The sequence below is a fragment of the Mytilus galloprovincialis genome, chromosome 8 (genome assembly GCF_965363235.1).
Source record: "Mytilus galloprovincialis chromosome 8, xbMytGall1.hap1.1, whole genome shotgun sequence".
Classification (NCBI taxonomy): domain Eukaryota; kingdom Metazoa; phylum Mollusca; class Bivalvia; order Mytilida; family Mytilidae; genus Mytilus; species Mytilus galloprovincialis.
Genome location: NC_134845.1, coordinates 94,507,081 through 94,533,455, shown reverse-complemented (window position 1 = coordinate 94,533,455; position 26,375 = coordinate 94,507,081). Strand labels below are relative to the sequence as shown.

At 30.6% G+C, this 26,375-nt stretch overlaps 1 protein-coding gene across 1 annotated transcript in view; it reads right to left on the bottom strand.

Moving 5' to 3' along the window:
* Window positions 1-26,375, bottom strand: part of LOC143043838 (E3 ubiquitin-protein ligase TRIM9-like) — a 100,774-nt gene that overhangs the window by 411 nt on the left and 73,988 nt on the right. The window lies entirely within an intron of this gene.

Sequence of the window (26,375 nt, the reverse complement as noted above, 5' to 3'; positions counted from 1 at the left end):
CCTCCCGATCAGACAGAAGCCTGTTCAGGTGATATTTGGCCTCCTTGATGCTGACCCTGACCTCCAACTCATGACTCAACCAGGACTACAAAGAACATTTTCGTTTTACGTCATTCTGATTTAAAGTTCCTTGTAACGTGGATAAATAAAGATCTGCGACATGAACCCATGATACGCTGTTGTGTCATATCAAAAATTTATAAAAACTAAAAGGGATATTATTTTAATAGATAGATAAAAAATTCACCAATCTGCGCCACTTGACCTGAGAACTATTTGAACTATTTACTTCATACAACAATCACTTCGTCTAAACTTTAACAAGAACCTTTGTGATGTCCAGTAATGGCAGCCAAAGAGCGATAAGGTGTTTCTAACATTTTTTAGGACATCAATCAAAGCATTCTGGAGTAAGAGCTATTCAATTCAAAGTTTAATTCAAAGTTGATATTTTAAAAAACTACATAAACACAAGCTTTAGTGAGCTGCAATTTGAAAAAAAGTTCTGATTTTTCAAGACAAACAAATTACTACAGTATACAAGACTGTAAATTATTGCATGCATTTAGTATTGCGATTTTGTTCTTTTAGAGAAAAATCCTGTTTAATTCATATATGAAAATTGCAATAATAACCTTGTCACATTTTTCGCAATAATAAAAACCTGGCAATAATTTCTGAATTTATAGTAATACCTTCTTCCTAAAACAGGTTAAACATTTAGTACGAGACCACAATTATTTCGTAGCGCATTTCTTTAAGAACAAAAATAACTAGATAAAGGCATAGAAACACAAATATTGACACATGATAACCTGTCAGATAGAAAGTCAGGATGCCATTTATGCATTAATATTGAAAAAGCTATAAAATGCCTATTTTGACCATAAAATGCCAAAATTGGTCATTTTGGCAGAAGTTCTATAGAATAAAAGTTTAAATCCTTTAGTTTCATGCTATTTGACAAATGGACACCATCAAATCATTTAGGGAAGTTGCCAAAGTACAGACTCTATATTTACAGATTTCACCTCTTAGGTCCGAGACCACAATTATTTCGTAGTGCATTTCTTTTAGAAAATAAAAAAAAATCATACCTGCGCTTTCTCAAAGAAACTTTTACAGTGTGTTGTTCTACTTTTGGGACAAATTATATCAAAATTATAGAAAATTTCATCAGCTCTAACTCAAAATATGGACAATTTTATGTTTAGGGCGTCTTGAAATCTTTTGACAGCTGCCGAAGTGCTAATTTTGAACCTTTTTCAGCTGGATCAAATCACTACTTTCCTCTAAAATTCTGGACCCAAATTTGTTTTCAGTGTAATTTCATCCCCTACTTACAATTTGAGGCATTAAACATGCAGAAATTAATTTGGAAGGGGTATAAAAATTAATGGCAAGTAACCTACTGTCAACACTAGGAACTATGTTTGTGAACAACGAAATTCAAGGGACGACAATTGTGGTCTCTGACCTAATAGGATAGAAAGAGTTGACAAATATTAAAAATTGATAAATTATAACACTGCTTTCAAAGTGAAAAATGACAATAGGATGTATATTATAGACAATAAGTTAAGTTCTATACTCATCTTTGCGTGTAAAATTTTTACGTTAAAATTGAAAAATTTCAACTATCAACATTTGGGGCATTAAAAAGTAAAATATTGCAAAAAAATACTTTTTAAATGCCTTAATATATAACTTATCATGTACTTAAAGTAATAGAGTACTCATTTGATTTATCTGACTTGGCATAATTATTCAAAGGTCAAATTTATATGAGCCTGCGCCGAAAAATTGAGGTTTTTCAATGAAGGGGGGCCTTACATGATGATGTTATATTTTCCAGCAATATTGAATTTGTGAAGTTTTCTGGTTATAAATAATCCTTACATATGTATTGAAAGTACTTTAAATGGAAAGAAAAATTACAAATAACATATCATATTAGTTTAAAAGGGTCTTAGGCCAAGTAAGACTGGAAAAAGTTAAGGGTCAATTTAGGCCGTGCCACATATTTACATTAAAAAATGCATATTGAGGCTATAAGAAATAAAAAATTGTGTCTTTTTTGTCATTTCAATACTCATGTGACATGATACAACAAATCTGAGCACAAAAAGACTCTTGCAATTAACTTTTCTTACAAACAGTATGGTCTGATACAAAGATTTTTGCCTTTTTAGGGAAAATCTTGCATGCAATTTATTCTCAACAGGCTTATATTTAAACCCCTTGCTATCCTACAGAAGACAAGAAAGATATTAAGTGAAAAGGAACATGTACAATAGACATTGTAAAGTGCTTTTGATACAAATTTAGTGAGGTCTTTATTATGGACTTCAAGTTTTATGTACCAAGCTCCCCACTTAAGACTTTATCCAAACAGGGCGTTAGACAAAGGTCATTTATACAACACATTTTGCACATATTGTCTAAGATAATCTTCTTTTCTGTAGATTCAGAGTTCATAAATAAGTAAAAGAACTAGATAAAGGCATAGCAACACAAATATTGACACATGAAAACATGTCAGATAGAAAGTCAGGATGCCATTTATGCATCTATATTGAAAAATCTATAAAATGCCTATTTTGACCATAAAATGCCAACATTGGTCATTTTTGCAGAAGTTCTATAAAATAAAAGTTTAAATCATTTAGTTTCATGCTATTTGACAAATTGACACCATCAAATCATTTAGGGAAGTTGCCAAAGTACAGATTCTATATATACAGATTTCACCTCTTAGGTCCGAGACCACAGTTATTTCGTAGTGCATTTCTTTTAGAACATAAATGAAAATAAAAAAAAATCCCACCTGAACTTTCTCAAAGAAACTTTTACAGTGTGTTGTACTTCTTTTGGGACAAATTATATCAAAATTGTAGAAAACTTCATCGGCTTTAACTCAAAATATGGACAATTTTATGTTTAGGGCGTCTTGAAATCTTTTGACAGCTTCCGAAGCGCTAATTTTGAACCTTTTTCAGCTGGATCAAATCACTACTTTCCTCTAAAATTCTGCACCCAAATTTGTTTACAGTGTAATTTCACCCCCTTCTTGTAATTTAAGGCATTACACATGGAAAAAATAATTTGGAAGGGGTATAAAAATTAATGGCAAGTAACCCACTGTCAACACTAGGGATATAGGGACTATATTTGTGAACAACGACAATCAAGGGACGACAATTGTGGTCTCGGACTTGTTTTAACATGTCACATGTTCCACTGCCTATCTCAAGTCTGAAACCACATCATATGCTATCTTATTTTTTTTTTCTATTATTTGAAGGCTTTCTTTATAATCTAGGGAATTTTGTTTTGTATGCAAATCTCAATAATGGTTAAGTTTTATAAACTGTGACTTGGATGGAGTTGCCTCATTGGCACTTATACCTCATCTTCTTATATCTAGATAAATATTGACGCATTTTGTTTTCAATGAATAACATCGGTGGACCCGAAGTCAAACAGCATTAATGACGTCATTGAACAATCGATTCATACTGCGAGGTTATAACATAAGCTTTATGACGTAGGAAAATGGGAAAGTGCATCAATGTGAAAGTCGTATATATAAACGTACGACATTTATATATGTACGAATAGAAGTAAAACATAATATAATGATTGGTTTTGAAATCACACAATATTGTAAGTTTTTTGTTTTGTTTCTTTTTTCTTTTTACAACTTATAATCACATATTAAACAAAATCTGCTCAACCATTCGTTTAGTGTGGGGTTCATGAACTTAGTGTTCAGTTTTCGATGCTTTCGATGTTGTGTTTTGTATACTATTATTTTTTTTTTGCTAATGCAGTGTTAGTTCAGTTCTCTTTTATAGAAAGTAAATTCACAAAAATACTGAACTCCTAGGTAGAGTAAAAACGGAAAGTCCCTTATAAAATGTCAAAATCAAAATATAAAACACTCCAAACCCATGGATAACAACTGTCATATTCCTGACTTGGTACAGGCAATTATTATGTAGAAAATGGTGGATCGAACTGTTTGTAGTAACATATGCGATACTTATGAAACCACGATAAACACTCTCTCAGGGTAAGTTGACCACTGATGATTTTGGCTAAACGTGATTATACTTTAAATTTTCGTATGGTTTTTATGTTTTCTATCAGAATATATATTCAGCTCTCCACAAGTTACTTGCGAAAGTGCATCATAAACGTTATATAAAAGTCAACTAGAAATGAATATGCGGTATGGGCGTTGAAGGCAGTACGGTAACCTATAGTTTTTATTTTCTGTGTCATTTGGTTTCTCGTGGAGAGTGGTCCTATTTGCAATAATACCACATCTTGTTTCATACATAGAACTATTCTAACCGTTTCAATAGTGATAATTTGATTTTCAGATCAAAATTTATGATTATTTGATTATTTGATAAGATAGGACTATATTGTTAATTATTTGATTATATATTATAATTTAGGACTGTTTTTTTTTATTATCTGGTTTAAAAACAATCATGACTATATTATTATATTGGCAACACATCTGTGATAATGTGATAACTCGGACACCTTATGATATTTCATTTGAACAATGAATGATACCAATGAAAGGATTCAAATAGTGTTTTTCACTATCCTATGTATAATATGAATGTTTTATCTTGTCAATGATAGTTATTTTATTCCAATAGTCAGAACGCATGAAACATGTCCATAAACTTTCATTCCAGTGGTATAGTGGCGTAATGATTGATATATATAATAACGCTGATACATGTTTATCGGAAATGACAAACAACTACTTACTAGTAGTCATTTAAAAAACACGGTCAATTAAAAATCGAACGTTATAACAACATTTTCCCTCGGGTAACATTACATTTTGTGTACCAACATAATAATGCTATTTGTATACGGAGATCTAGTACAAGTTTACTTTGAAATGATATATTTCTCGGATTTCCTCAAGACAAGTCAGATTTTGAAAGATTTTTTATCGTACAATATAAATTATATAAGAGTCATTGAATTGTGTCTATATCTTCTTGCTTAATTTTAACTGATCGCTCATGGAAAGTAGTACTATTTTCCTTAAAATGATGATCTGAATAAGTGTGATAGTTTGTATTCTTGAGACACCAACTATTGACACAATCAGGGTTTCCCTTTGGTCAATTTTCTTTTTGGCCACCTCTTATGCAAAAACAATCAACTAACATAACCATATTTTCCCTTTCTAACAAACAAAAAAATCAGTTTGTCCCGTTGCTGTCTATAATTGTTCTTGAAATCTTTTATTCTAATCTACAGTGTAATAAATAATCCCTAAACATTGACTTTTCAAAAAAGATATTATAAAATTGAAATTGAGATCATGACATCATCGGTTTTCCATCTCGGAACACGAGATTCATCTTTGATAACAAAATGGAATATATAATTCCCCGTCTAGTCGGAGAAAAAAAGACAGATATTTTTTTTTACAATTGAATACATTTCTTCGTAGCAACAGTTTTCTTTTCTTAATCATCGTTAAAAGAAAGTGTCGAGACGTTCAACTATGCTTAAAATGAGTGCGTAAGTAACTTAGTGAAACTTTGATTTGATTCACCGAATTTTTCTTGCTTTTGAACAGTTTTTGTCATTACAACAGTTTTCCGTCTGCATCGCTAAATAACAAAACCAGAAAGGCAAAATTTGCTTCAAACACGTGTGCCTTCGGGCTTAAACCTTCATAAAACATGACCAAAAATTGTATAACCTATAAATAATTGAATCTTTTAGGTTACATATGACACCTTTTAACGTAAAATAATACAATACACACCTTTATTAATTAGTCCATTGTTGCCTACAGCTATAACATGTATAAAATGAACTCAGCTGAATTCTGTTAAAGTCATAACGATGTCAAAGTGAATTTTGAATATTGCTGAGCAGGTAAAGTCCAAAAAAATCCGAAAAAAGTATAAAAGGTGGATATAATCGAATTGTTATATTTCTTTCCCCAAATTTTTTCGCAATTAATCAATTTTAATCGCCATCATTTTTATTTTTTCGTATATTGGCGAGAATGGAGAACGCCAGCTGCAAATACTCGTAGATGTTTTGTCTTGTGTTTTTGTTTGTCTGAGTTAATTGTGCTTCGATTTAATCTGATCTGGCAATTCTATTCTTTCTTATCTAGTTTTTACAATTTCATCATATGTTGCGCCCATTCCCCACTGTACAAGGTCAATCATGCATATACACATATATGTCATGCGCTTGTCGAACGTAAGGAGCCTGAAATTTCGTGGTTGATGTTCATACTTTAACTGAATGTGTTGTCTTTCATTTTTATAAGCCTAAATATACTAGTAATTGCTTCGGTTTCTTGTCTCAATTGCTTCACATTTTTGGATGCTGGAATCCGAACAGCTATCAATTTGGTTTCGGTTTTGATTTTTGTTTACGTCAGTACAATGCCCTTGAGCTGCTTTTATTCAGTATCACTTTTTTTCGGAGATCATAATTTCCCTGAGATTTTGTCATTTACCTGGATTTGTATTCAACGAGTTGGGCCCAGTCAAAGCAAATATATAAAATTGGTATTTGCTAAGCATGCAGCATATAAGCACGCAGCATCAAGCATTAAGAGCAAATACTAGTTGGCTCGGAGTCAGATTGATATGTCCCGCTAGGATGACATGTCTTAATGCGGACTATTGGATTTTGAACTAGCATGACGAAACCGACTTTAAGTGTCAATCAAGTACAAAGCAGGGTAAATATTCATATTGTATTAGCATGTTCTCGTCCTAAATATGTATGGTGACCTTAGTCTGTCATCTGCTTTTTACGTCAGATTGTTGTCTCTTTGATTGATTTGATTTAGAATCTTATCTAAAATGCCGTCGATCATTGAACAGTCATCCACCATCTTCTTTATCTAATGTAAAGTTACAAGTGCTTCAACTAATTATATTTAAACGCTGAATAGACACATATTGTTGGTAGATTCAAAATAAAGCAAATCTGTTTATTTATAGTAATGTATAGAAATTATCTTCATATATTGGAAATGTATTTACAACATGTTCAATGCAATAATAGAATAACACTGTTATATGTATTATATAAAGAGTGTTTGTGTGTCTTAAACATACAGTATATGCATATTTTTGACAAAAAAAAAAATCAATATCTAAATCAGAAATCAAAAGAACAAAAACGATCAGAGAAAGTGGGTATAATAAGTAACCGTAACAATGTAAATAATTGAACCAACTTAATCATGTTAATAATTAACATTAGTTATCAATTTAAAATGCACATGCCTCTAACGTAAAATCAAATACACACATTTGATAATACTCCATGTACTATTATTTCTCAAACAGTTTATGTATATTATGTTGTATTCTACTGTCTTTCTATGTATAAATAAAATATCTACCCAGCGACATATAGAGTATTCGAAAGTTTTATGTTATTTATTAGGCAATATGCCATGTAAACACAAAATAACTTCTAAATATCAAATATCGATCCATTTTTTCTCTGACTTTTCAAGAATATTCGATTTACTAAAACAAAAAAAATCAAATTTGAGCCTTTGAAAAATAGAAAATTATATCGTTTTTAGTATATTTATTACATTTTGGGCATACTTACGTATTTACTCTTAAATGTTAATGACTAACAGTACAATACAACAACCACAATTTGGTATTTGTACTGTCTTGTTCTATATTGAAAAATGTATCAAGTGATTATATGAGTTCACAAACATTAGGATTATAGGATAACAAAAGATATTAATTTGAAGAAAAGCTTGAAAGTACAAAATTTCGAATAATATATAGAATGAAATTCAAAACAGTGTGGCTGTGGCCATTGCTTGACACATTAAATTCATCCATTGACTGGGACAATTTACTGTTAACTACGTACCTACGATAGACATTTAAACTGTGGGGTCACCAAAGGTTTCTTAACGCCTTTAATTATAAATTAATTCGAAAAATTAATCAGGAATAACCTTTATGTTTTGATTTATATAATTGGTATAAATCAAACATCGTGTTATTTCTGATTAATTTTTCGAATTACTTTATTAAGGTGTTGAGAACCTTTGGTGACCCCATAGTTTTAGTGTCTTTAAAAAGTACATAGTGAGCAGTGGTCGTTACATACAAACGTTCACCTAAATTGTCCCAGTCAATGGATGAATTTAATGTGTCAATCAATGGCCACAGCCACACTGTTTTGAATTTCATTCTATCTTTCAAACATGTATTTGCAAAACAATTAACAATAATTTCATCAAGTATTAACATTTACGTAACTAATTTTACAGCACCTAGGGCTTACTTCTTCAATTCATTTCTCATTTTTGATCCCCGAGTGCTCTATATTTGAACATGATTTTGTCATCCTAAACGCAATACAAACACAGAAGATCTGATGATTAACAATCTATAAATAACTACTCGTTAGTCTGTCAAAGTAATTTCAGGTGAAATACTTCGCATGGTCATTCTGTATTACTGTTCGCCAATCAAATCATGAATAGTAGAACTTCTAGAAGTAAAAATAAACCGAGTAAAGTACATTGAGCAATATAAGCATACCATATAGTTCTCTATTAAATAATTATAGTTATGTAATCAAACCCATAATGTTTTCGGTGAAATATAATATTTATAACACTAACACATGCTCTTTATGATAAATATATCAAAAAGTAAAATATAGACCATCTCGATTTGTTTTTTTGTGAATAAGTTACACCAGGTTTAATCCACTTTTTTAAACAGACGAAAATGCCTGTACAAAGTTATGATTATGATAGTTGTTATCCATTTGATTGATATGTATGAGCTACTGATTTTTTATAATTTCGTTATGTACTTTCCGTTTTGAATATACCTCGGAGTTCGATATTATTTTTTTTAATTTTTTTTTTACAAAGGTGGACATATCATTCTGCATAGAAAATGTCATTGAACAATAGGTACTTACTGTGGTGAAATAACTTAAGCATTGTGACACAGGAAATGTACCAGAATGTTCACGATAGAGAACGTCGTCTAAAGAACGTACGACACGACATTCGTATATATATCAATAGATGTAACGGAATTTAGTGGTTGGTTCTGAAATCACTCTTATTGGGAGTTTGTTTGTTTTGTTATACATGATTATACTTTAAATGCAAATATATTATATATGCTTTCTATCAGAATATATACTAAGTTCTCCAAATGTTTGGTTGCGAACGTACATTATATACATTTTCCAAAAGTCATATATCAATGTTCTTACATAGTACTAATAATTTGTTAACCTTTTTTTGTTGATATTAGTTGCAAAACACCAAGAAAATATTCGTTAAATGAATAACAAAAATATCCTCAAACGTACTTTCATTTCTTACAAGGGGCAGTGCTGTTGATTTACATCGCCGTTTCAGAATCTTATGCATCCTGGGTAATACTTTCCAAAAAGTCATGATTGGTTAAAAATGTTGTAAACAATGGAAATTCAACTAATGATGTGACGTTATTTTCATTTTGGGGTAAAAATGAAATTACCCATGATTCTTTAGATTCTGAAACGGCCAATTGATAAAATTGGGTTTCTGCTTTGTATTATTATTTTTTCTGTTCATATTGTAACTTTTTCTTTTATCATGTTTATATTTGTCTTTAACTTTGAATCCCATTAAATCTGTTACTATTTCTGTACAATACCAGACCAGTGTTTATGTTTGTCATATACAAGAAGTAATTTTGTAGAAAGATCCTTTGTTTTCCTTTACTTCAGCACATTTATATGTTTTCAAGGTTTATTCTGCTAAAAAAAGCAGCCTTTATGTTAATAGAATGTCTAGTTGAAATATTTTAAAAGGTTGATGTATCACGACTTTAACTAGCTGTAAAACCAGCTATAGCCCACACTTTTATGTCTAAAGATACCTGTACCAAGTCAATGTTATTGTATTGTGTTTCACTTGTTCCGTAGATTGATGGTTTGATTTTGTCAGTTTTTATGGACTTCCCCTTGTTGAATGTTCTTTGTTGTCAAGTGTATTGTGATACTTTTAAAACACATACGATTTAGTTATATTTTCAATTAAAGTTTATGACAAATTTTAATATCATTCTACATCTTCAAAAAAAGGATCAACAAAAACTTACCCACATTTCTCACAATGACTGAAAATGAAAAATGATTAACAACAACTAATATAACTATACTGCACTGATACTAATATACATGTGCAATGTTTTTTGTGTCTTTAAAAAGCAAAATATATTGCAAGATACAAATATGTATATTTATCTTATACTTAGACTAAATAACATATGATTTTTGCTGTATGATAATAGCATTTAATTAACGTACATTCGATATTTTTTCGAATTGGTGCTTTGCGGGCTGATATGAAAAGTTTATCACATGCTTCGATTGTTATCACATGCCTTTCCGTAACGTTCTTGCATGGCATTCCGGTGATACTCGGCAAATTACGGAAAGTACTCCTGAAAGCTACGTTTTCTATGAAAAGCATTACGAAGTAGTGTACAAAAGAATTATTTGGATACTGGAAAGTATATTGTGTAAAATTAAAAAAAAAAACAACAAAAAACCAACAAACAAATTATTAAATAAATGCATTTTAAAAAGTTTCCAACATAATTTAGAAAGTTACTTTAAAAACGTTGACTTTTCCAAACCGTGTTCATTGTATATTTTTGTCGATTCGTCCATATCAAAATATGTTTCTTCTCTGTTGAGGCATATGCTAGAAAGATTTCATATCGAATGTTCTAAATTTGGGGTCCGACGTCCGCGAACTGTTCACTCTTTGAACTTCTATTTGGAAAAAACGTAAAAAGGATCAATGTATGCATCTGTTGTTTTTCTACATTGTTGAAGCATATGATGAATGGATAATAACATGTCATTTTTCATATCTCATGTATTATCAGCCCTAGGTTTAATATCAGTCCAAGTTATTAATGAAAGACACCAAAGGAAGAAAACATCAGCAGTTAAACAAAATATTTTGTGTTTCCTGAATCTAGTATTGTATGTTTATTATTCACTGATTACGTTATATGTTTTGTTTGTTATCTTCATTTGGTGCTTCAATGATCTAATAATTTGATAATAAAAGATAATAAATGAGTTTATAATTTAACGAAATAACTTAATATTAGAAAGGTGACGGACCAGTCTATTTAATCTGAAACTGTCTGCGTTTCTGTTGCAATTTCTTATTTGTATTAACAGCATTAATGGTACAAATTACTGCACCAGATCAAGATTTCGACATTTAATATCTCGTCAGTAATACTGGAGTATTAAGTATTTTTAATATTTTTCGAAAAACGTTGAAGTGCTGATGAAACCAACAAGAACAAGATGTAAAAGTGAAACCCGGATTGAAATGATGTGCTGATCATATTGTAAGACGAACATATACTCTACATCACTGTTTATATGATAGAAATATGCCAGTATTTTAGAACCAAAAGTAAGACTTAGAAATTGTAAAATCGACATAAATATTGAAAATGAGTTTGAGTATTCAAACTTTTACCCGGTAAATCATGATAACACTTTTAAAAAAAATATATCAGGACTGCTACACTCATTAAAGATACCAGCCATGCTTCGTCAATGTGTTACGCATGCCAAGTACAGCTAAAAAAACAAGCAATTTTTGATGTTTGTATTTAAAACAGGGGTTAAAATCATATCATGTAAACACCATATAGTCGTAAATTTTAATGTAAGGCTGAAACATCCATACGGCTAAGAGAACCCTTTGTTTTGCTCTTTTGTTTGTTTTATAATTTGTTATGACGGGCTTTATTACACAGTAAGGGTTTGCTCATTGACCTATAGTTGCGTACATTTACTTAATTTGGTATCTGGTGGATAGTTGTCCAATTGTCAATCATACCACATTGTTTTATCTTTATATTAAGCACTTTTATCGTTTGTTGGGGTGTTTTGTGGAAATTTTGATGCAGTTTAGCGTCATGTGTTTTGCCTTTCTGAAATTTGGTAGTGTTATGATAATGTAATTGTCAAATTATTCATCTTGACCTAATTCGGTGTGTGTGGTCCAATAAGTTGTTTAAATGATTGGGTTGTTCATTATTTATATTTGTTTACAAAAAAAGTTTACAAATCAATGGAGCAATCATTGAAATTGATGGAATGATAAGAACCTTGTATTTGACTTGCATAGTGATTTAAGAACGATCACAATCTACGGTGCGAAATTTAAACTTCTACGGTGTTCTATAAAGCTCAGTAGTAACCATATATGCAGACATATACAATTATTCAAACATGGATATATTCGTATTCTTAGAAGTTCTCTGGAGTTGTTGGATTGACACTGTTAATTGATAAACAAAATCACACTAGTTTGTAACTAATTTTAGAGAATATTCCGTTTAGATTCCGAAAAAAGTCCACAACATAACATGAATCATAATTCTGTGTTTCCTCAATCTAGTAGTATAGGTTTATTATTTACTGATTAAGTTACAGGGATAAATAATGACATCTATTTTACAATTCTTTCATTTTTGTTTGTTATCTTGTTTTGGCGCTTCAATGTTCTAAGAAAAGTAAAGATTGATGAAGCCCAGTAGTCAGCACTTCGGTGTTGACATGAATATCAATTATATGGTCATTTTTATAAATTTTCTGTTACAAAACTTTGAATTTGTGGCACAACCTTTAGGAATGTTTGGTACTACTAATAACATACATCATAATTCTGTGTTTCCTCAATCTAGAATTATATGTTAATTATTCACTGATTGAGTTATCGGGAAAAAGAATGACATTTTTTTGAAATTCTTTCATTTTCTGTTTGTTATCTTGATTTGGTGCTTCAATGTTCTAAGAAAAGTAAAGATTGATGAACCACTTTTGATTTTATTTAACAATCACATTGATGTTATCGTACGAAAGTATTAAATCCAACAGTTTTCTTATAACAAATAATAATAATTGTTTGTTTCAATATTTAAAAATAGTTCTAACAGTTTGTCAGCCTAAAATCTATTATTGACGAATATATAACATTAGGACCGTTTAGAGGAAGGACACGAGCGTTAGATAAGATCCAAGACATAACATGAAATGCAAATACTTATTATAAATATATGCCATAACAATACTTACAATTCTTGGAGTCTGTAAAAGATTAAAAGAGACAATAGATGAGTTTATAATATAACGAATTAACTGAATATTAAAAAAGAAGACGGATCAGTCTATGATTTTGATATAAAAAATAAAAACTGCAAAAATTAAAACTTGGTTCCAAATAACTTTTGGTTTTCTATCTAATTCTAACACTTTAAAATGAGTACATACTTGTAGAACAATACAACCAGATTCATGGTATTTTCCCTGGGAATGCATTGAACTTAAACTTTTGTTTTATCAACACTTTCTGGTTTTAAACTGCTAATTGATAGTTATGTTTCTAATACATTACATAATGTCATTATAATCTAACATTCCTCTGTCTATAAACCATAAAATTTAATCTGAAACAGTCTGAGTTTCTGTTGCAATTTCTTATTTGTATTAACAGCATTAATGGTACAAATTTTACTGCACCAGATTAACATTTCGACATTTAATATCTCGTCACTAATACTGGAGTATATAATTAAAGATACCAGACATGCTTCGTCAATTTGTTACGCAATTTAAACTGCTACGGTGTTCTAGAAGTTTCAGTAGTAACGATATATGCAGACACAAACATTATTCAGACATGGATGTATTCGTATTCTTAAAAGTTCTCTGGAGTTGTTGGATTGACACTTTGACTTTATAAACAAAATCATACTAGTTTGTAAACTAATTTGAGATAATATTCCGTTTAGATTCCGAAAAAGGTCTTGCGTATTAAATTATAATCCTGGTACCTGTGGTAACTATTTACACCACTGGCTCGATGCCACTGCTGGTGGACCTTTCGTCCCCGAGGGTATCATCAGCCAAGTAGTCAGCACTTCATTGTTGACACGAATATCAATTATATGGTCATTTTTATAAATTTCCTGTTACAAAACTTTGAATTTTTCGAAAAACTAAGGGTTTTCTTATCCCAGGAATAGATTACGTTAGCCGTATTTGGCATAACCTTTAGGAATTTTTGGTTCTCAATGCTTTTCAACGTATTGTTTGGCTTTACAACTATTTTGATCTGAGCGTCACTGATGAGTCTTATGTAGACGAAACGCGCGTCTGGCGTATTAAATTATAATCCTGGTAACTATAAACACCACTGGGTCGATGCCACTGCTGGTGGATATTTCGTCCCCGAGGGTATCACCAACCCAGTAGTCAGCACTTCGGTGTTGACATGAATATCAATTATATGGTCATTTTTATAAATTTTCTGTTACAAAACTTTGAATTTTTGGCACAACCTTTAGGAATGTTTGGTACTACTAATAACATACATCATAATTCTGTGTTTCCTCAATCTAGAATTATATATTAATTATTCACTGATTGAGTTATCGGGAAAAAGAATGACATTTTTTTGAAATTCTTTCATTTTCTGTTTGTTATCTTGATTTGGTGCTTCAATGTTCTAAGAAAAGTAAAGATTGATGAACCACTTTTGATTTTATTTAACAATCACATTGATGTTATCGTACGAAAGTATTAAATCCAACAGTTTTCTTATAACTAATAATAATAATTGTTTGTTTCAATATTTAGAAATAGTTCTAACAGTTTGTCAGCCTAAAATCTATTATTGACGAATATATAACATTAGAACCGTTTAGAGGAAGGACACGAGCGTTAGATAAGATCCAAGACATAACATGAAATGCAAATACTTATTATAAATATATGCCATACCATTACAACACTTACAGAAATATAACATTTGTTTTTCTATCTAATTCTTTGTATTTGAATAACACTTTAAAATTGATACAAAATTGTAGTACCATGCAATCACATTCATGTTATTTTTTCCTTTGGAATTCATTGACCTTAAATTTTTGTTTGATAAAAACTGTCTGGTTTTTAACTGCTAATTGATCGTTATATAAACCATAAAAATTTAATCTGAAACAATCTGAGTTTCTATTAAAATTTCTCATTTCACAGCATTAACAGTACACAATTTTCTGCACCAGATCAACATTTCGACATCTTATAGCTCTTCAGTAATGCTAGAGTATTAAGTATTTAAAATGATTTCGAAAACGATGAATTGCTGATAAAACCAAAAAGAACAAGATTTAAAAGTGAAACCCAGATTGACATGATGTGTTGTTGCTGTTTAATAACTCTTTAAAACGGATAATACTTGTAGTACCATACAATCACATTCATGATATTTTTCCCTGGGTATTATTGACATTAAACTTTTGTTTGATAAAAACTTTCTGGTTTTTAACTGCTAATTGATAGTTAGATTTCTAATACACTACATCTAATATTCCGTTGTCTATAAACCTTAAACTTTAATCTGAAACAGTCTGCGTTTTTATAACAATTTCTCATTTGAATAAACAGCATTAACGGTGCACAATTTTCTGCACCAGATCAAAATTTCGACATCTTATAACTCTTCACTAATGCTATAGTATTAAGTATTTCGAAAAACGTTGAATTGCTGATGAAAAAAAAGGACAAGATGTAAAAGTGAGACCCAGATTGACATGATGTGTTGTTGCTTTTTTTCAGACGTACATATACCCTACGTCAATGTTTATTTAATAGAAATATATCAGTAATTCATAATTAAAAAGAAAGACTTAGAAATATTAAAATCGACAAAGTTATTAGAAATAAAGATTTTTCAAATTTTTACCTGGTTAATCATGATGAACTTAATCATAACATCAGGATAATGATAATAATATCAGGACTATAAAACTCATCAAAGATACCAAACATGCTTCGTCAATGTGTTACGCATGCCCAGTAGTGCTCAAATAATAATTGACATGAATTGTTTTAACACAAAGTTAAACAACATAAACCGAAAAAAGAAAAATCATTAAGTTATATGTCTACAAGGCTGTCCTGTGACTGTACTTAATGTACATTGTAATATAAAATACCAGGCTGTCCTGTGACTGTACTTAATGTACATTGTAATAAAAAATACCTGTCTTCTTACACAGAGGTAAAAGCAACTCGTAATGATTGCAAGAGTACCAACCATGATATGCAGAATTGATCAAAGCAACTGTCACCACACCTAAGCATTGACAAGAGGAAAATAATTCTGATGTACAATGAATCAAATAATGGCGTTTTATTTTGTTCCGTTGTATGTATAACAGCGACTGATTAATGTATTGCACCACTTTAGCGACATTTGATGTTTGTATTTAATACAGGTGGTTAACATCATATCATGTAAACACCATATACTTGTAAACTGTAATGTAAGGCTGCAACACTTACACGGCAAAGAAAACCCTTGGTTTTGCTCATTTGGTTTGTGTTATAATTAAGAAATAGTTCATGGCAGACGTAGATTTGTTTTCGTTTAACCATGGGATGGGCATTTATATTCGATTATTTTACCCTGAGCGTTAGGAAAAATTCGGTAATTGTGTTAACCGTGAAAGCCCTATGCATACGATATTGTTTTGGCTGACCGTTTTACCCAATTTTGATAATTTAAATAATATCATATAATTCAATGATTTATTTTTAATCGCATCTTTTCACTTAATATATATTTTCTTCCATTATAGTTTTATTCGTTCTGAGGCGTTCAAGAAGCTTTACAACGCCCGGTATTAACATTTGATTTTTTCTTACGGAAACATATTTTTGACGTTACCTTGTTTCGTTAGCATTCCAAGACAATAACATAATTTCGCGGAATTTTCATTTTGTTGAAATTTTACCATGAAAAATAAATTGAAATGGACAGATTTGTTTTTTTTCTTTGCTTAAGAATTGTAGAATAGAGATAGATATATTTTATCTGAATCTTGGCCTTCCTAAACTGGGGGTTTTGATGTCGAAAATTGAGAATAAATGGCATTATACATAAGTTGGCTGTAACGCGTAACAGCCGTTTTTGTGTATTACTATGTTTGCGCTGAAGGTAGATATATTGGGATTGTACTGGTTGAAAATAATAGGACGTCATATTAGAACTTGCTCATTGATCTATAGTTGCGTGCATTTACCTCGTTTGATGAACAGTAACTGTTGTCCAATTGTAAATCATACAACATTGTTTTATCAAACGTGTATATAAAACACTCTCGTCTGTTTTTATCTTTTTCTGTGATATTCGAATATTGATGCAGTTAAGTGTCATGTGTATTGCCTTTCTGAAATATGGAAGTGTTATGATATTGTAATTATCAAGTTATTTATCTTGACCTAATTTGTTTTGTGTTGCCCAATAAGACGTTTAAAAGATTGGGTTGTTCACTATTTATATGTATTTACAAACAATGTTAACAAATTGCTTGAGTAATCATTAATATTGATGGAATGATAAGATATTTGTATTTGACTTGTATAAATATTTAAGAACGATCATAATCTACGAAGAGATAATAAATGAGTTTACATTTAAACAAATTAACTCAGTATCAAGAAAGAAGACGGATCAATCTTTACTTTTAAGGTAAAACAATTTAGCAGACTGTGAAATTAGTACAGAATTGTATTGTTGTACAATAAAATCACACTAAAGTTATGTTTCCCCTAGGAATTCATTAACCTTAAACTTTTATTTAATAACAACTTTCTGATCTTTAACTACTAATTGATAGTTAGATTTCTGATACATTACATAATGACAGTATGTAAATATTATCTGATATTCCTCTGTCTATAAACCATCAACTTTAATCTGAAGCAGTCTTAGGTCCTATCACAACGATGGTTTTATCTTTTTTTTTCTCATTTGTATAAACAGCATTAATGGTACAAAATAGTTTGCACCATTTCAACATTTCGACATTTCCTAACGCTTCAATAATGCTGGTTTATTTTAAAAGTATTTAGAAAGATTTCGTAAAACGTTGAAGTGCTGATGAAACCAACAGGAACAACGTGTAAAAGTTAAACCCAGATGGATATGATGTGTTCTTACTGTTGTCAGACAAACAAATATCCTACGTCACTGTTTATTGATAGAAATATACCAGTAATTCAGAATTAAAAAGTAAGACAAACATGACAAAGAAAGAGTAAAACCGACAGAATTATTAAAAAAAAAGATGTCGTTGATTTTTCAAATTTCAACGTGAAAATCATGATAAACTTAATAATAATATCAGAACTGCAAAACTCATTAAAGATACCAGACATGCTTTGTCAATGTATTACGCATGGCCAGTGGAGCTCAAATAACAATTGACATGACTAATTTTAACACGAATTTGAAAAGCATAAACAGAAAAACGAAGAATTATTAAGTTATTTGACCACAAGACTGTACTGTTACTGTACTTATTGTAGAATTGTACACAAACATACTTTTCTTTTGAAACAGACGTAAAATATTGCGTGGTGATTAGAATAATGCCAACCACTTTATGCAGAATTCATCAAGTTAGATAAGACCACATAAAAGCAATTATTAGTGACAAGAATATAATAGTTCTTGAAAAACTGGTCATTATCGTGATATATGGACTGCCCACAGGACAGTGGTATTGACTAAGGTAGTGATAATGACTCAGCCGAAGGCGATGTCATTATCGCTGTCGCAGTCAATACCACTGTCCTACGGGGAGTCCATGTATCACGATAATGACCAGTTTTTTAAGAACTATTGTGTTTATTTCATTGAGAAACCATATTTTGGAAAATTGTACAATTTCTATGGCAAATAGTGAAGACCAGTCGTAGTAATACTGCCATTCATTTTAGTGCATTTTTTCAGTATATAAATACTTAATAAAGTTATCTTTAATTTTACAATTAGCGAAAACATATTATAATAAACAATTCAACAACTTTTAAAAATTTAAAAGACAGGAACATGTTTTATAAAAGGTACATTTCTCTAAACAGAGAATCCACGCCTCTCCGATCATTAACAGAGAAATCACGCCCCAGCGGTTATTATCAGACGAAAACCACGCCCCAACGGTCATTATCAGACAGAAACCACGCCCCACCGGTCATTATCATGTAAATGTTCGTTAACGACAGGTTTTCTGGTCCGTTTTGTTTTGTTAATGACCGATGGAATTTATTACTGAAGAATAATGAATGTCATGTGACCCCTTTTTATCCCATTAGAGAATCTTATTCTCAACCGATATGAAATAAATAATGTTAATGGACACATGCATCGAATATTGGCGTTTTATTTTGTTGGGTTGTTGAATTTTGAACCTGAAAGTGATACAGGTTTAGATGTATAGAACCTTTCTTTGAGAGTTAGATTAGATAGTTTATTCTCATAAAACCATGCAAGTACAAAGGTTACAGAAAAGTTAGAAAAACAATATACATAAAAATAAAAAATACATTAAAAATGCATAAAATTCAAAATTTCAAAAAGAGTCGCACAGCTTCAACATATTTAAGTGAAAGCGACTCATTAATGTATTGTACCACCTTGCAACAGCTGGTATTTAAAACAGGGGTAAAATCACATCATTTAAACACCATATACTCGTAATTTTTAATGTTAAACTGTTACACTTATAAGGCAAAGAGAACCATTGGTTTTGCTCTGTTGGATTATGTTATAATTTGTTTTGACGGGTCTTATTACAAATTAAGGGATCTGTTTAAGTGTTGGAGTGCTGATAAAACCAACAAGAACAAGCTTTAAAAGTTAAACCCAGATTGACATGATGTGTTGTTACTGTTGTCAGACGAACAAAACCCTTACGTCACCGTTTATTTGATAGAAATATACCAGTAATTCAGAACCAAAAAGTAAGAATTTAAAATAGCAAAACAGACATAATTAAAAACCAATTGTTCAAAGAACAATTGAAGGTCTTTCAACTAATAAAGATCTATTTTGATATGAAAATATTAAAATTCAGTTAAAAATGTCAGTTCCTATGGCTTTATGATGTATAAATATGAATTTAAAGCAAAGGTCAAAATCTAGAATGTCCAATTAACCTTTGACCTTGGCCTCAATTTCAAGGTCATAGACTAAACATCTCGAATCAAAAGACACTAGTTCCTTAATATGTATGGTTCATTAGTAATATCACTTTACGCATAATTCTAAATATAAGAGGGGCGAAAACTCCCATTTATTGTCTACGCACCCTTGCAAACAAAATTTATAAGTTACGACATGGCGCAACTAACAATTTAGTAAAAATAATTAGTCGATATCTTATACGGTTTATGAAAATGAGTGAAAATAAGCCAAAATCAAAATTTAGAATATGACCTTGACCTTTGACCTTGACCTAATTTTCATTTTCATTTTTTTGGACCAAGGATCTCAAATCAAAAGACCCTAGGTCTCTATCACTTATGGTTTTCCAGTTTAAAATACATTTCAAAATTTCAAATACAAAAGGGGAAATAACTCTCATATGGAATCTCGATACGGCTTCGGTCAAAATAAAACAGAACATCCTGAGGATATAACGAGCAATTTGAAAAAATAAATTTGTCGGTTTCTTATACGGTTGCGAAGCCTTAGAGATAACAAGAAAAACAGTGTTTGGGGAGATAACTCTTATATGGTAAAGTATTTGGTTAAGCAGAGTCGGTTTCAAAAGCGTATAAACTGTTCGATATCATATTCCAAATTTCTAAGCGACATCTTGCGAAACAAAAAAACAGCGAAGGAAAAAAATTAGGCGGAAGAAAAAAAAAATAATAATCAGAAGAAAAGCAATAGGTCTTTCCACGGAAAAGTGGAAAGACCTAATAATCAGAACAAATACAATAGGTCTTTCAACTGAAAGGTTGAAAGACCTAATTATTGACAATGAAGATTTCGTTGAGTATTCAATTTTTTACTTGGTAATTCATGATGAAACGTAGTAACAATATCAGGACTGCAAAACTCATTAAAGATACCAGACATGCTTTGTAAATGTATTACGCATGCCCAGTGGAAAATAATTTTGATGTACACATGAATCAATGGCTTTTTATTTTGTTACGTTGTATGTTGAACTTTGAACCTGAGTTTGATAAAGATTAAGACATATATAAACCTATGTTTGAGAGTCGAACGTCATCAACATAATTTAGTAAAAGCGACTGATTAATGTATAACAAACACCACCTGATGTTTGTATTTAAAGCAATGAGTTCAAATCACATGATGGAAACACCATATACTCGTTAATTGTAATGTAAGACTGAAACACTTATACGGCAAAGATGACCCTTGGTTCTGCTCCTTTGAATAGTGTTATAATTTGTTATGACGGGCCAAATTATACAGTAAGGGATTTGCTCATTTACTTAATTAGATATCTGGTTGGTAGTTGTCCAATTGTCACTGATACCACATTGTTATATTTTTACATTAAGCACTCTCGTCGTTTTTTTCGTTTTTTTGTTGTTAATCGAAAATTTAATGCAATTAAGCTCTATGTGTTTTGTCTTTTTAAAATCGCCGCCATTTTTGTGCTATTGCGACGTGAAGCAACCAACAATTAATCAACCTGTTTTTTTTAATTAGTTAGTGTTATGATATTTTAATTTCCACGTTAATCATCTTTACCTAATGTGTTGTGTATGGCCCAAACAGACGTTACATAATTGGGTAGTTCACCATTTGTATTTGTTTACAAGAAATGTATACAAATCAGTGGAGAAATTATTGATATTGATGGAATGACAAAAAATTTCTATTTATCTTAGCCTAATTTGTTGTATGCGACCCAATACAATTTTTCATGATTGGGCTGTTTATCATTTATACTTCTTCACAAAAGATGTTATCAAATCACTAGATCAATCATTGAAATTGGTGGAATGGTAACAACTCGATCATAATCTACGGTTCGAAATTTAAATTTTTACTGTGTTCTAAAAATTTCAGTAGTAACCAGATATACAGACACAAAAGTTATTCAAACATCGATATATTGGTGTTTATAGATGTTCTTTGGAGTTGTTGTATTCATAGTTTGAATTTATGAACAACATCATATTACTTTGTGAACTAATCTTAAATAATATTCGGTTTGATTTTCGAAACAGTTAGGAGAACAGTCCGGACAAAGAAAAGACATTTAACAGTCTAGGTGGCATTTCAATGTGTATACTATTTCTGGTAAAATTGTACAATAAATCAGGTTAAAATTTATATATCATTGGATCTTTTCATTGTTGGCTATAATCTAAAAGTTATTTATGACAATAACTATTGTTATGATGGAAACCTGATGCAAAGGTCATTGTTGTTATCCAAAATAAATTGTGACTGTATTGGTATTGGTAGGATAAATAAAAAGACAATTATAATGCAAAGCAATGGAATCAAACATTGTCAAAATACAGCCAATAGTGCAGAAGACATAACTATCAAAATTATAAAATAAACTGGTCCTTACATGTTAACACTGGGTGGATTGATAATATTTCTTAAATAATTTTTCAGCTCTATTTTGTACTCCTGCCGTGTAACTCATTAAATAACAGATGACGAAGAGTAACAAAAACAATACATTGATGTGTCAGAATGACATGTGTGGCCTCGTTTTCAAAACCGATTGCAAGCTCAATATGGGAAGGACTTTAGAAAAAAAATTTAATAACTGTTATTATAACGAATTTGTTTCAGCTCAAATCGAAGCTATAATTTCGGCAAAAATCAGAGGAATGGAACCTAATGTATACATGATCTGTAACTCATCACAAAAGACTCACAAACTAAAAATCAAATCAAAATATTTGAATGCGTTTAGAAACCAAACGTATATACATGTATTTTTCACGATATTTAAGTTTAACGCTTAATTTCTGCCAAAATTAGCAGATCGGAACCAAACATGTATCAATCTGTAGCTTATCATATTAGATTCACATACTAGAGAAAAACAGTCTGTAAATGCGTTTAGGAAACATTCCCTCTATAGTTTGTTGTCGAATGATGGAACGATGAAATGACGAACAAGGGTTAAACTGCATGGTCCCAATCTTCTCAGTAGTACATGTATCGATTTATTGATAATTATAACATGAACAGTATTATTGAGGAACAATGTAATCCTTTCGGAGTCTGAAAATTATGGTGCAAAACATTTTGTGAAAATAATGTTTTTTCAGACCTAGTTACAAGCAGATAACCGACTAACTCAAATATAAATATGTAACAAATATTTTACGAAAGGCAAATAAAAATGTATACTTACAAAGAACCTCTACAGTAAATAGAAAAACATTGATCGTTATAAAATGTATAAGATAATGCAATTACAGTAAAATCAAATGATATGGTCAAATGTTATTCTATTGGAAAAATAGATATAGAAATAAGAATGTCAAATCATCTTCGAAAAACTAAATTAAACCAGATTGTCAATCACGTTTCAAGGAAAAACGTTTAACAACGATATTCATTAAATAATATAAAGAAACATTGTCTGTAATAAATCAGTGAATGGATCATGTTATCTTGAATACAGATATATAACTGGTTAAAATTTACAATTGTTGTGATTAAACGAATGTAGTACTTTGGACCTGTAATACAAATCTAGTCACTTCCATCAACAGTGATATCATTTTCTTATAAACATGTTAACCTTTAACAGGTTGAATTTGATATTGTATATAAAACTACAACTCACAAACGGACGTTGTTACACATACGATTCAACTAACAAATAAACAAATGAATAATTCAACAATGACCTGGAAATTGACATATTGATATTAAAGACTAAGACAACAAATGACGAAAATAAAAGAAGTGACAATACAAATAGATGAAAACGATGTACCACAGCTTAATGAAATTCCTCAGTCTTACTGAACAGTATTCTAAACATAAGTTCAACTCTAGTCAATCGAATCATATGGCACAATCAAGGGTAAGTTATCCATATGACTTGTACCACCTGAATTTGACCCTTTTAATTAAATTACTTCCCATAGTTTACGATTGAAATTTTTAATTATATCAATTTTGTGGATAATCCAGTCCATTTTCGTCATGGATCTAAAACTAATGTGTTTTGGAAAACTTCCTTTGACAGATATTTACAAAAAATGTTGTGTAAATTTAAGGGAAAATGCTGAAAATTTGACTTTTTACAAAATGGAAATTTGGACGAAAACTCAAGAAAGCAGGTGTGTTAGAACTTTTTTAGCTTTAAAACTCAACCTACAAGGTTGTTCCCTATATGCAGACAAATCATGAACAATGTCTTTTTGTATCTTGATTCTGTTCTGAACCTTGCGTTTCGACGATTTTTAGCTATTTTATATAGCAATTATCAGTCGGTTACGCGTCCGATTTTCAACTTGAAAAGAATGAAAAGTAGTCAAATAAATGTTCTTTTGAATATCAAAAGAACTCTAAAAAACTGTACAATTAACCTATATTCGAACAAATTGTTGATACAGGAATTGTTGATACAGGATATGATTTGGAATATTGGCAATTTTAATTAAGAGGCATATATAATCCTATTGTAATGGCTGTCGTCATGATAAGGCAAAATAGCCGCTATGCAAATTAGCAAAATACCCCAAATTTTGACATATCTTCCGCCTTTTAAAGTCAGCGGTTTACTCGGTTATGACAAAGGATGCAATACATCCATAGAATTATTATTTAGAAAAATTCACGTTAATGTCATCAAATCAATATATGTCAGTGCAACGCCGGCAATAATACTATTCTCAGTGATTTGGAGAGCCTTTTCGCTCTTCATTACCTGTGACATAATATGAAAATCTGATGCCTCATTTATCTTGTTTATCATCCAATTGATGTGTGGTTTAAGATATGTAGGTTTTTGTTAAGCGAACGTTTTAAATTTTGTATCATCTGACGAAAACATAAGAAGCCACAAACACAATACTCAATTTAGAAATTCCAACCTATCAAACCATTCAGAAAAATACACGACAATGAAATTAATGAATAAAAAAAAATCAGCTTTGAAACTGCGAACTGCACGCAACTAGTTTCCTTGGTCTACACGAAGAAATGTTAGGGATATATGAAAATCACATTTTGAAAATAGTTTAGAAATAAATTTATAAAGTGACTTTTTTCTATATCTTTTTCTTCCTCATGGATTGAAGGCATCATACATACTCATTTATGGTTGCACACAATAAAACTTGCCAAATGAGAGAGAGAAAAACAATACGATACGACATTACAGACAAACAATATGTAAGTATAACATTTTCACTAAGAAAAGTTAATTATAATCACAATACAAGTATACCGATATATCAATAATTAAATTTATCCAGTGATTTTAAGCTTGGAGTTCCAGAATATGATATGTTCATTTACACATTATTTCTTTTTTGGCAAATATGCTTTATAAAGTTAAATAATAAATATGAGTTTTTTTTAAATTTTGCATCATAAATTCAAACAGTCAGATGGAACCAGATTGATTTCTACTACAATATGAAACACCACCCACAGTACGTGTTCTGTAGTCTCTGGTTCTTCCTTGCAAAAGTTTCATGAACGATACTGAACAAGGTTTATTTTTAAAAGTCAATATACTTAGATAAAACCCAGTCAGTCATTCGGTATTGAAACGAACAAAACGCTATTTGTTTTTGAAAAACTTAAAATTACAATTGTGTATTTGTTTGTTCTCAATTGATTGATGAATTACGAATAGCAGTATATTACTGTTGCCTTTATTTGTAAAAAAAAATAATATCAAAAGGAAAAACAGCTGGTAGATTTTTTTTATCTTTAAGAAATGATTCTTATAGACTGTAACATTTTTATTGATATTTCAATCAAATAAAGTTGAAAAAATGTGAGTTTAAAAATAATTCTCATACACCAAATTTTACGATTCGTATCACTGTCTTTGTCATGTTGCCTACTGTCTTTCATTCTCTCATTTAACATAAACATTAATTTGTGTCCAGAAGTACATTTGTCGATAAGATTACAACCCAAGTACCGTTCAAAAATTGTCATCAATGTTTGTTGGATTGTTGTAATGTGGGAACTTTACAAGAAACAACTTTATGACGTGACCTCTTAAAACATTGTTTAAAAGAGGTAAATACCAATATTTCTAGTGGAACCTTCTTAGCAACATTCCAACAGCACCTGCATACGGTGTATGCATCACCCAATTGATACGATATTCCTGTGCTTGCATTTCCTATCATGATTTTCTTGATCGAGGGTTGCTGCTCACAAGGAAGCTATTAAACCAAGAGTTCCAAATAGTGAAGTT